We start from the raw sequence: 12,114 nt of genomic DNA on the forward strand, positions 1-12,114 counted from the left end.
TAAAATAGCAGTGAGGATCAAAAAGAATTAGACTTCCGTGAATGCCAGGAAAAAGTATAGAAAGTTAGCCTGTAGAAAATCTATCCACGTATCAATCATTCTCCTAAACTTTCAAATATGCATTTAAATCAAAATAGTAATTTTACTACTTATCAATGAAAGGAAAGCCAAATACTAAAATACATAATATAAATGGATTTAATAGACATTATGCTTAGCAAAAAATCAGATACATAAGGACATATATCCTTTGATTCCATTTATATAATTTTTTAGAGAATAGACAGGAGTAATTGATGATGATACAAGTCAAAATATTAGTTATCCTTGGAAAGGAAAGGAGTAATGTACCTAGTAGTAGAAGGTATAATGGAGCTTCCTGAGATAGTGGAATTTAATTTTTAAAATCTTGATCTTTTAGTGGATAAATGGTTATTATATACATATGTAGAAATCTGTCAATATGTACACTTGAGTTGTCCTCTGTATTCTGTGTACATTATACTACATTAAAAAAATAAAACCAGGACAAAATTGTAAATTTTCTAAATCAAATTCTAAAATTGGGTATTCAGTTTCTGCATTGAGTGTTCTCAGCACTGATGGCATCTTTCAATTTGAATCTTATGACAAGCTTTATGGCTACATAAGATCTTGATGTGTGTCGTGTGTGTGTGTGTGTGTGTGTGTGTGTGTGTGTGAGAGAGAGAGAGAGAAAGAGAGAGAGCATGCATGTGAGTGGAATGTGGTGTTCAAGGAGAAGAACAGAAAGTGAACAACTATTTATTGTCAAACAATTGGTATCAAATAGTTATTGTTGCAATCTTCATAGCTGCTAAATTATATTTGCTTTGTTTTACAGATGAAGAAGTAAAGATTCTGAGACATTAAGTAGACTAGCTAGGAACTATTATAAATTACCCACAAATTAAAAAGCATACCCTTCAAAATAATGCAAATCTAAATCCAAAACCCACGAGTCTTTCTAATGTGCTTCTTTATAGAGAGGATATTAACCAAATAGTTTAATTACATTATATGTCTATTCATGGAGAAAGATAATTCAATTTTGTTTTCAAAAGATGGAAATATTATAGAATTTCAAAAGTTGATATGTTTACTTGTTCTTTGTTTACTTCATTTTCAAAATGGATTTGAGGCAAGCATGTATTTCAAGACAGTTGGTTTGGGATGGAGAGCTCTCTGATGGTATGGGGTTGTGAAGAAGACTTTTTTTGTCAATATTATTAATGTCTCTCATTACATATATTTAACTTCTTGTTAAAACTCTTAAATAATTTTTTTAGCCTGGTGGGCATATACACTGAAAGGCTGCATACATTTTTAGAGAAAACTACTGAAATTCCAATGTTTACTTACTCATTCTATTTTAGCTCAGTCATAAGGAACAAAAGAGGAGAGATAATTTTTCACTCAAATGTTTGATAGAAGCTTTGATTAAAGTATGAGACAGACTACAGATTAACGGGCAAGTCAGAATGAAATAAAATGGGTTCCTCTAACAGAAACCTCTTTTTTTTTTTGAACCCTGAATATTTCAAATGTACTTTGAGACATCTACCTTGTGGGCCTCATTCTATTTCTGAAGTCACGCAAAATAAGCCACATTAATAACTCCTTGAGACAGCCTTTCATTTTTCCTTGAAGCCATTGAAAACCAGGGGTCTGCAACAGAGAATATCGAATGCTCACTGACTAGTGGTTTAAAGCAATGCCTAGGGAATCCTTCTGTAGCAATTCCCAGTGCAGATTCGAGCAATTTGTAAAATTTGGCTTTAAAATCCTTTGCAGCATATTTCCTTCTAAACTTTATATGGAATATAGTCAAAAGGCTCAAATCTTATATTTTAGTACTCTAATTTTGTTGGCGAGAGTGATCCTTGGGTAAAAATGATGCATCCTGGGTAAAAAAAAAAATATGTAGAATAACAAGGATTCTGTCATTCATTTATTTTTTTTAATTTTAATAAAATTTTATTTAACAAAGTAAAATATCATTTCAATAAGATGAGCATACATTTCTTAAGGTTAGTGCAATAAGACCCTAAGATTAAAGTTGATCTAGTTAGCTTCTTTCTCCCACAATTGCCTGTGATTCAACAATGCCACAATTAACCTTTTAGCATCATGTGTGCCCAATTTTATTGCACAGAATATCCTTGAAATAGTATGCACTCTTTTTATCTATTTTCTTCTTTAGTACATAGCATTTATGCAAATTTATATTTCTTTAATTTGTACATGGCAGTCACAAGGGGGGCAAGTGATAAACTTGGTATGGACAGATCATGAAAAATGTTACAAAGGCATTCATTAAATGAAGATAAGAGATACCCAAAAATAAATGTATTAATTAAAATTTAAGATGGCAGTTAAATGGTGACCTTTTTTATTCAGCACAGTGCCTTGGGCTACTATGGATATGGAGGTAGAAGTTTCTAATAGTGAAAGGCCTTATTAAAGCATGGCAAAACCTGAAACTATTTTCTCTCTGTAATATTCAGAAGTTACATTTTATAGGTAGGTCTGGAATATCAATATTGAAATTCTCATAATGGTTCAGACAATAGGGCATCAAAAAAACCCTCCTAAGATGTGTAAGTAACATTACACCAATAAGACAAGTTTTTATATAAAAGAATAGGAGATGCTGGTATCAACAACAAAATGAAACTTGATTTCAGTTTCTAATATACAGTGACATAAGAACATTATATAAAGCAAGATATGACAAATGTAAACATAAAGAATAAAAAAGTGCATAGCATTAATAATAGCACTAATAATATAATGATACCTTGTGATACTTTGTCTTAGATGACACTGCATGTTGTTATAATCACTATTATATTTGGAAAATTTGCTTGGCAAAAGAAATAAACTAAGTCATAAGTAAATATGCATTCAATTGATTTCAAACATTCTCCCTCCTCCTTATTAGCAGGGTGATTTGCTTTCTCAGTAAAAAGAAAAAAAATCAGGAAAAAAATGGCTTGGCATCACTGAGCCTACATAGCTACAGCTGCTCATTGAAAAGACAAATTATTTTGTGCTGAATATTCTCACACTTTGTATGCATGTGTTGGTATCTCTAGCATAAGGTATCAACAAACCACTGACCTTATTTATTTTCTGTCAAAATTCAGAATCTGTATTCTGTCATATGAGGTGTAAACATTGTTAACATACACAGTGTGATTTAAAAAAAATAATATTTCAGTGAGATCAACAAAAGAAACTTCTTTCTCATTTGAAAATGATCCCAGGGGCTGAGAAATGAAATAAGGAGTTCTGGGTAGTTGGGTTGTGGGCTACAGACTGTGCATTCTTCCCCATCCCTGATCCTGATTCAACTCTCAGCCTGTTGCAAGGGCCCACGTCCAGTAGGACCACAGATCAGTTCCCTGCAGAGGCTGTACCTGGAACCACTTGACAAGGTCTCTTTTCTCTAAGGATAGTGAAATTGCGGAAAAGACTCCTGTAACTGACGTTCAGGATTCCAAAAACCACTGGGCAAACTTCCGTAGGACTCGGAGCTGATGTTTAATATCTATCCCATCTGTGCACACAATCCACAGCCAAGACTGAATTCTAGTAAGGAAAAGAATGGCTTATCCAATGCCCAAGGATTTTGTTTGTTTATCACCTTTGACTTTTTAAATGCAACCTTACCAGGGAAAATGCAGTTGATGAATGAATGAATGCATTGAAAACATTTTAATGAAGATGAGGGTGCAGTAAGACTACTCTTCCTTTCATTTCAATAGAATCATTTTAAAAGTATTTAATTTTGAACTCTTAATATGTGTAATATTCAGCTCCATCGCAGGTGGGTCACTGCATTTGGGACAACAGTGGCCAGGGTCTTTTTATTAGCACAAATGATCCTTTCCAAGCTTTTCTATCAAGGAGCTTTTGGATCAATGCTGCCAATTTCATTCGTACTTTCCTGGACTAACATGTGGTCTATGAATTTTAATGTCTTGACACAAGAACCAGAAGAGGAAAAATATCGTTTGATAGCTCAGGATATTTCACGAGGAGTAACGCTTACACCACCCGGTGGTCTTCAGTGTGGGCAGTTTTATTCTCCACCTGATCCTGAAGGAGGCTCTGAAGAAGAAATTAAAGAAAAACGGGACTCTTAGAATGATGTAGTACTTGTGTTAAGTATGAAAAAATCTGCATTAAAGATCACTGAAAGAAAGGAAAACTTCTAGATAAGATGTCTCTTCACTGAAAGACGATTATATAAATTTAAAAAATGAAACTAAAAATGATTTCGGGGACATATAGCTGAAAGAATAAAACTGTGTTCCTTTAAAGACTTAATTTTAATGCCACCTACAACAAAGGTCTGCAAACTTTTCCTTTAAAGAGTCAGAAAATAAATATTTTAGTATTTTGGGCCAAACAGATTCTGTTGCCATTATTTGACTTTGATGTTTATAGCAAGAAAGAAGCCATAGATCACATGCAAAGGAATGGGCATGGCTGTCTTCCAGTAAAACTGTATTTATAGAGACAAAATTTGAATTTCATATGGTTTTAACATACCATGGAATAATTTTCCTCTGATCTTTTCATAGTTAAAAATGTAAAAGGCATTCTTAGCTTATGGGCTAAGACAGGCAATTAGACCAGATTGGGTCCGTGATCTGTAGTTTGCTTATCCTTGGTCTGCAATAATAGTTTGAAAAGAATATCAGGAAGTACATAGATATAAAATAAAATCAAAGATAAGAGCAATTTTGGACCTAAATTTAAACTATCTTTAATTAGATAAACTTGTCTGGAGAATTTCACATGTGTTCTTTGAAATATTTGACATCTTCAAAGTATTAACCTTTCTAGGTTTGACAAGGCTCTGTTTGAGATGTTTTCAGTATTTATACTTCTTTATATTAAAGCTGGTATATGTACAACCCCATTAATTGAACACTTGATACATGGTAAGCATTATGCTTTGAGTGAAAGTAGAAAAGTGAGGACGTGCTTCCTGCTTTAAAAGATTTTTTCACAAAGTGAATTGCATTTGTAGTATCCCTACCGGAAACTATTTAGTTACTTTCATTTGTTCCAAGTGTGACATCCTTACCAAGATATACATTCCTCTCCCAGACCTAGTCCCATCCTTCTCTTCAGAAGAAGACTAAGGCTACTGCTACCCAAAAAGCTAGGGAAGTTTTCTTTCTGTTTATTAAGCACAATATTCTTGCTTTCTTTTAAGAATCCACTAGTACACTTACTTCTAATTGGAATGTACTTGCTCCTTCATTCATCTGACTAGCAACAATTAATCTTTATGTTACAGTTTGAGCACTCAAGGAGCATTCTGTATCATCTAGATAAGATGCAATCCCTTTTCTGTATGTTTCTATAGCACCCTGTATCTTCTCTTTCAATGTATATTTGTAATTAATAACTTAATATGTGTCTTCTGAATCTCTCTCTGGCCCAAAGGTGCAGGAAGACAAGGATTTTGTGTGTTGTACTCAATGTGTAGTTCTTAAGCATCATAGTACATGGACTGGCATACAATAGGACATGTGAGAGGTGCTCAGAGATATTTGTTCAATTGGATCCAATTGACAACCTCTAAGTTAGATAGTAAAAAACATAATCCTTGAAATAAGATATTATTAATAGTCGTGCAGCCTTGGAATCGCCTAGTGCAGCCTTGGAACCAGTCTTTAAATCATCCTGGTGGAATATGAATGTTGCTTTATGAAGAGTATATATTGTTTAACTGACTTTCTTACCTTCAATAATGCTATTATAAGAGTGACCCTTTCAAATTAAAAAATATATTTTTTACTAAAACTTTTTTTTTTTTAATTTCAGTAGATTTAGGGGGTATAAGTTGAATTCCATTACATGTATATATTGTACAGTGGTGAAACTTGGGCTTTTGGTGTACCCATCACCTGAGTAGTGTCCATTGTATCCCATAGGTAATTTTTCTTCCCTAATCCCTTCCTCCCCTTCTTCTTTTTAAATCTCTAGTGTCCATTATACCACTCTGTGCATCATTATGTAGCCATACCTTTGCTTCCACATATAAATGAGAACATATAGCATTTATTTTTCTGTTCCTGAGTTACTTCACTTAGGATAATGGCCTCCAGTTCCATCCAAGTTACTACAAAAAAAAAAAAAAAACATTATTTCATTTTTTCTGGTGGCTGTATATATACAGCCATGGTGTATATATACCACATTTTCTTTATTCATTCATCAGTTGATGAGTACTTAGGTTGACTCCATATCTTTGTAATTATGAGCTGTACTGTGATAAACATATGAGTGCATGTATCTTTTTGACATAATGATTTCTTTTTTTCTTTTTTATTTCAGAATATCATGGGGGTACAAATGTTTGGTTACGTAGATTGCTTTTGTACTGCTTGAGTCAAAGTTATGTGTGTCCATCACTCTTATGGTGTACATTGTACCCTCAGGTTTGATTTCACTCATCCCTTCCTCCTCCCTCCCACCTGCTTGATTTCCATTCAGTTTTACTTCCATCTGTGTACATGAGTGCTGATTGGATAGTTCTAACCTAATAGTGAATACGTGCGATGTTTATTTTTCCTTTATTGAGATACTTCATAGAGGAGAATGGTCTCCAGTTCCATTCATATTGTTGCAAAAGGTATCGGTTCATTTTTTATGGCTGAGTAGTACTCCATGGTATACATATACCACATTTTATTAATCCACTCTTGAATTGATATGCACTTGGGTTGATTCCACATCTTTACGATTGTGAATTGTGCTGCACTGCAGATTCAAGTGAAGTATCTTTTTGATCCAGTAATACCACAAAGGGAAAAAGTCATTTTGTCAAAAAATATTTTAAAATACTGAATTTTGTAAAATACACAGGTATACTCTCACCTTCCCCTGCCCAACTTTCCAAATGCCCCATCACATTTAGCCATTATTCAGATTTTGGGGTATCATTGCAGACAAGTTACCATGCATTCATGAAATTGTATTGTCAATGACAGTATTGAAGATCAGTGAAAACTCAGTAATCATTTTGGAAATATTAAAGGTCTGTGAAAAATCAGTGATTCTTTTTAAAAAGATTATAGGCTTTTTATGCTAGAGAAAAATTTTACCATATTAGCCACTTACTGTTTCATATTAATATTTAACTTGAAGTTGATCTAGACTGATGTCCCACTAGCTTGAAGAAACTAAAACCTGTGCAAAAGTACCATATTTCTATGAATTTCAAATTTGAGGGAAAAGGAATAAATGGCATATTTGTTTTGTTTACAATATGGCTAGCCTTTAAAAACCTAAAATCACTCTTTCGGAAACTTGGTTAGAAAGAGAAGCATTTTGAATATATTTATAGTGCTTCTGAATAGTTGTCTATGGGTTTTATGTTCTCTTCATACTATTAGATTAAGAAAACAAGTAATGTAGTTGACATACTTCATTATAATTTAATAATATTAAAAAATAAGCTCGTCATGTTGATGTTATATATAAATGACCATTCATTCAAGTCACTCACTTGACACCCTCATGTTACCTTTATTTTTTTATTATTTACTCCTTATCCAAAAATACTAAACTTGAATAACTCACTTGAATAAAAGTGAGTAATTTATTAAATGACTTTAATAAATGCACATAAATATCTATGTTTAGAGAGGCCAGGTATATACAAGTTCAGTATGACTAGGCAATTAAAATACATTTTTTAATTTTATATCAATGAAATCATTCCTATATAACATAGGATGATTTTAAATTGAAGAAACTCGTATCTGAATTCTCACGTTAAGAATGCTCAAGACTTATAAAAAAAATGAGAAAATGGAAGCCATTTTATTCACTGATAAAGCTTTTAAAGTAGAAAGACTAATAAAATTCCACCCTAGAATATTCCTCAAGTGTTCCTGGTAACTAAATATCAATAAATTTCTAGTACCTAATAGTAATTAATAGAATACTACTTGTTTTCTCTCATAAAGGAATAGATGATCTATTTTAAACTCATTTATTTATGAAAATTTTAATCCCTTAATTCTTATTAATGTTCTATAATAATAATCTATTAAACTATTAAAATTTAAATGTTAGTAAAACTAACATTTACAGGTTTGATGTTTTTAAGAAATATAATAGTAACACATTTATTAACATATGGATTTAAATCACAAGGAACTGGAATACACTGAAATGCAAGTATTCAGAAGAGAGACATTTAGTTAAGGAATAATTCTAACTAAATGTCCAGACTTCACATTTCAATATACTTTAGTTGTTTTCTGTTTATGATTATAAACACATTACATGAAGGAAACTATATTTCAGAATTTCATGAATCCCCAAATCACTAGACATAATAGAATTTTGATATTCATTTAAAAAAGTATTTTAAACATTGTCTTGATAAGAATACAGAAGCACCAGTGCTTTGGTAATTTCCCCAGAGATAAGAAATGGATGTTGTGATCTTTGTTAGCCAGTCTAGTTTGGCTTTCTTAGAAAGCTTTATATCCTCTTTTTAGCATCAGACCATGCTCACTGGGCAAAATTCAGGCATGTGACAGAGTCTTGGATAATCATAGTATGACATATTCCTGGCAGCAATCATCTGGTCAAGAGGCGGGCACATCTATCCAACCATACATAAGGAGCGTTCTTTCCTGGCAACAGTTTGTGGATATGAGGAGACAATTTTCCATATTGCTGGGATTTCTAAATTGCAGCTCTCATATCCTGTTCTTCATCATCTGGCGAGACTTCCTGCAAAAGCAGAGAATTAGACCACTACCCAAGGAGAAACAGAGAGAAACCTAGAAAAGCACCATAAGATGAAAGATATATTTTTACTTGGAGAATTTAAATCCCCCTAGTACTGTCTCTTTGGTTTCTGCATGCTCTTCTTTAATTTGCTTCATTGTCCCTATTGGGTTAATTGTTCAATGGGCCAAGGAATTCCTCATAAAAATGGGGTTTCAAATGGACATTGCTCTAATTCTTAAGCCTATAACCTTTTTATATATTATAATGATGCTAAACACACAGTTTTTAATTTAAAAAAGTATAAGCTTTATAAATCATAAACACAAGCTGATTGGCCTTGTTTCTTTGCAGATAGTCCCCTTCATGTGATATTGTATCACAACTCTAGGAAACAAAGAGAAATATGGATATGTCACATTTTCCTTTAAACCTTTACATGGATGTCCAAGCATAGTAAACAGTCCGATACTGGAAAATAAGAGGCCAAAAGCTGAAGACAGTCTTGAGATTCTGTGTAGCCAAGTGAAGAGACAGATGACTTATAAAGGAGATTTAAAAGAAAGGTTTGAAAAATAATGGAAGTATAAGTGATCAAGCTAGCTGTAATCTCGAATGTGGAATTGTTTAATTCTGATCATATGAGTAAGTGCCATTTATATTAATATAAATTTATCTGGCAACAATTTTAATGGCAATATAACTTCAAAACACTCATATTTATAGCATATTTTCCAACTTTAATCTTTCCCCTTATAATCTCCCCCAAAAAGTCAACAAGATGAACGCTGAGCTTCTATTTGAGCACAGCTGAAAGTGAAAGTCATTTTGATATTGGATGGGGAGAATGTATACTGATAATAAGTAAGAATAGGAAAAGTATGTGATATGTGTGGATATGTGTATGTGTGTTGTGTCTGTATGCCTGCAGGTGTGTGTAGTGTACATTTTCATCTATGGAGTTATTTGTTGCTATGAGGATACTAAGTCTAAGGTATCCATTCCTATGAATTGTATTGGAGCCAATTTATAAGATCAAATATGAGTAAGTAATCAGCCCCAAAAGTCAGCTGGCTGGTGGTAAGTAAAGAATATCAGGTGGAGGCTGTGTGAAGTAAAATTGAAGAGCCCAGGGTCTGATTCAAAGCCAGGAAATTCTGGGATCTTTCAGATAAAATAGAACAGGTTCCACGTGGTCTAGAGTCAGGGAGTATATAAATAAGAAAGTTCAATAGCTTGTGGGTCAGTATGCAGAGTCAAGCATAATTCAGTTGGAGTTCACAGCAGATTAAAAGTTTGGATATATAAATCATATTTAGAAAACAGAGAATATGGTAAAGTTTTGTGATTAAGTGTGTTGGGGAAGGGAGTGTGTGGTAGGCGAAGTTAATCTATAATGGAATCTGTGAGTGGACCCCATCCTTGGTATTATATTTAACTATGGCGCTAAGGAAAAGTAGTGAGGAGGTTGCCTTCATCAGCTTGATTTTTTGGTTTTCACATTTTACTATCTATTCTGAAGACTGTCTCAAGAATGAGAAGTGAGACCATGGAGTGCACAATTGTTTCCCTGTACAAACATTCTATCAGTTTTGATCATACTTTGATGCCAAAAATAAATAAGTCCCATCCATTTGTTTCTCTCATCTCTCCCTTGATTTCTAACTATTCCATTTCTGAGCTGTCTCGAATGAGAATTAATTTTTACTGTGCTTTCCCATAGACTGGGGAAAGTATGTCTTCATGCATGAAATTTCTGTGATTTTTTTTTTCAAAGTCTCGACATTATTGCTTCTCAGCATTCTCTCAGCACTTGAGTCTTTGAAGGATGGCAAGGAATGTTATGAAATGGGCAATGAGTATCAAGCAGGTAGAATTCTTTGTTATTGTGTCTTCTTTAGGAGAGAAATAAAAAGCTGATTTTAAGTCCCTTGGTAAGCTCAGGTGAGAAGAGTCCCTATCTTTAGCCCCAAAGTCCCTGAGAACGTGTGGACTATATAAAAATTACCTAAAAGAAAGTTCAACCAATTCAAATGAAGAATAATTTATTTTTATTTAACCTGGAAAGCAGGTTTTTATAAAAGTTTTAGTAAAGGGAGCAGTATTTTGGTCCTTAGCAATTTTGTTTTAAAATATGCATCTCCTAATATTCATGTACTTTATGGCAATCAGTTTCTTAATCAGTCAAATGGGGGCAAAGGATTATGCTAAGTCACATCCCTAATATATTAACAACAATGGATTTTACATTTGAATTTTCACTCCTGCTCCTATGTCTTTTATTGCCCTGTAGCTCAAAGACAATGCTGCCCGTTAAAGAACAATGAAAAGGCAGATATAGGAACCTTGGAGCAGAGAGTGTTGAGGCCTAAGGAAAGGCAAACCAGGACTAATTATCAAGGAGAAAAGTTAAACTCTGTCTAGTAGGTGTCCATCAATGATGGTCTTGAAGCAAGGATGCAATATAATAGATTTGCATTCTAAGAAGTCTCCCTGGTAAAAAGTAGGTAAAAATTTATCTCAGGAGTCAGTTGAGAGAAACTGCAGTTTGCATCTTGTACCAGAGGGTCACCTGCAGAAGGGTGAGATCACAGGGAAGAAAACTTATCTGGAGGAAGAAAGGTGAAAATAGAATATAAAAGCATCCTCTTCTTCACCTCTGGGAGGTCGCAGTCCTCTAAAAGCAGTAGCCCCAGAAGGAAAGCCTCAGCTGTGTGCCTACAAGGACAGAGAGGCAGGTATGTCACATGCTCCCAGCTGAACCTGGAGACGGTCTCTGGGTGATTACCTACATACAAGTGGAGTTCTCAAAGGATGGCCCTAGAATAGCAGCGTTAGCATCACCTGGGAACTTGCTAAAAATAACGAATTATTGAAACATACTTCAGATCTAAATACAAATTCGTACAATCCACATCAGACCTTCTAAATCAGAGATGGTTCTGAAAACCTGTGCTTTTGCAAGCTCTTCAGATGCTCTTGATGCAGCCAAAATTGCTGCTTTGAACAGCAGCAACTAGAATTACAACAGTAGATCTTAACTGGGGGTGATCTGGCTCTCCAAGGGGCATTTTATAATGTCTGGAGATGTTACTTCATTCAAAATTCTCTCTCTCTCTGCCAAACACACAGACTATATATATATATATATATATATATATATATATACACACACACACACACACATATATATATTATATTGCACATTACCTATACACACACACACATAATCATATTATCATTCCACTTTTAACGATGAGTACCTTAAGACATGCTAATTTAATTATCTTCCCAAAGTGTTTGTAAAATAGGTGTTTGAACTTA

This window comes from Microcebus murinus, chromosome 20, assembly GCF_040939455.1.
Source record: "Microcebus murinus isolate Inina chromosome 20, M.murinus_Inina_mat1.0, whole genome shotgun sequence".
Taxonomy (NCBI): domain Eukaryota; kingdom Metazoa; phylum Chordata; class Mammalia; order Primates; family Cheirogaleidae; genus Microcebus; species Microcebus murinus.